Below are 1,844 nucleotides of genomic sequence, written 5' to 3'. Positions count from 1 at the left end.
CACACACACACACACACACACACACACACACACACACACACACACACACACACATTCCTGTTGCCTCTCAGTGCACCACACACACCAACATATATTCTATAATTACCCACAAAGAGAATCATTCAGCTCAGAACCACATATTTTCTTTGGAAACATTTCATTGACTGGAGGCTGCTGGTGGTGACTCTCACACAGTTTCTGTACCTGTGTGTTCGACCGAGCTGCAAATCTACAAGCTCAGATCCGATTTCCTCTCGTTACCTTTTAAAACAAATCAGAACGTCCCGCTCCCTCGCTGCCTTCTGCGGTGCAGTTAATACCYGTGTTGCTCGTTTTTTTCACTGAACTTTACATGATCTCATGAAACGAGTCGCTGTRAAGCTTAAACATCATTTGAAACTAAATGTGCTTCAAATCAACGCGAGCCAAAAGCTAAATGTGTTTCTGAAGCAGTTTTATGCCACATTCTAGAATATTAACCATCCGTTTCAAAATTTAAAGAACCACTTTTTAAGAAAATAGGAGGGTTTGTGTTGGTGTTGGCTTTCTGACCACAACACATGAAACAGCTTCTGTTTCAGAAAAGTTAATTTTAGGTTTGATTTTAGACCTTTATCAGCTCAGTTTTTCATGAATATCTGGGAGGCCAACAGTTCAAACTGAACATTAAAAATCATTTTGTTTTCCATCACCTCCCTCAGTGTTTATTTCCTGCCTTTGTGATAAACACCTCAAATGTTTTTGCCAATTTTCTGTCTCTGGGCCTTTTTCCTCACCTGTATTAAAGCCTCACAACCACTGTGTGTATGAACTGTCTGAGATGATTTCACCACTCATGCTTTTTGTCCTGAGCTGAACATCTCAACAGGCACATGCTGACCAGATTCAGAGGCTCTCTGGGAGTCGTGGAGATCAGGGAACTTCCTGAAGCGTGACGTGTCTTAAAGACCTTTTTTTTCCCCTCCTGTGGTTTTGTTTAAACCACAAACAGGAATGTTGTAATGACGTAACGACCCGTTAGGTCTGTGGTGGACGTTGTAAAATCAAGACATCATCTGCTGCAAATAACTCCAAAATCCCCTGGGTTTCACCGTTAGGTTACAATTTAGACTTTTCTTTATTAATTAGAGACTAAATTTGAGAATTTGTGTTCATATAAAGATATTAACAGTAGTGAAAATGACTTTACCACAACATCAAAACTATCATCATGAGGCGTCCGCTACAAGCTTTCCACACTCCTGACCCGGGGCTAAGATCCACCGACACATCAGCAGATTATCAGTGAGTGTTTGTTAAAGACATTTGATGYTTTCTGCAGATTTCCTGTGACTYTGTCTGCTGTGAGACGACAGAACTCTCAGAAACACTTCGTGGTTCTGCTGAAGAAATGGTTTTAAACAGGATGTTTGAGCTGCCACAGCCCTGATGCAAACAGTGTTATAGTTTACAGATCCTACTGTTCTCAGTGTTAACTTGTTTTTTCTTCTAGCTGCTTGATTAAAAATTTAAAACAAAAAAATTAACAAAAAAATGCGTGTTTATAAATTAAATCATAACTTATATTCACTTCGAATTAATTCAAAGTTTTCATGAAACCGTTCTTCAGATTTACGTTTATTGTGCTGAATTCATTATGTGCTTTCATTTTTCCCCCTAAGGTTAGAGGAATAAATAGAAATGATGAATTTGTTTTTGCTTTTTTTCAGTTTTCTCTAAGTTTCTCAACTTTTAAAATGTCCTGAGGCATCTCAGTAATCCAGGTAAAAAATCAAAAAGAAAAAAATAATATAGGTCTTCTGGACGGGTTCTTCTCTAATGAAACGTTTCGTCTCTCCTCCAAG

General features: G+C 38.5%; 1 protein-coding gene across 2 annotated transcripts in view; it reads right to left on the bottom strand.

Moving 5' to 3' along the window:
- Positions 1-1,844, bottom strand: part of matn4 (matrilin 4) — a 33,645-nt gene that overhangs the window by 16,189 nt on the left and 15,612 nt on the right. The window lies entirely within an intron of this gene.

Source organism: Austrofundulus limnaeus, unplaced genomic scaffold, assembly GCF_001266775.1.
Source record: "Austrofundulus limnaeus strain Quisiro unplaced genomic scaffold, Austrofundulus_limnaeus-1.0 Scaffold137, whole genome shotgun sequence".
Lineage (NCBI taxonomy): Eukaryota > Metazoa > Chordata > Actinopteri > Cyprinodontiformes > Rivulidae > Austrofundulus > Austrofundulus limnaeus.
The sequence above is the reverse complement of the archived record's forward strand: the minus strand, read 5'-3'. Positions and strand labels throughout refer to the sequence as shown.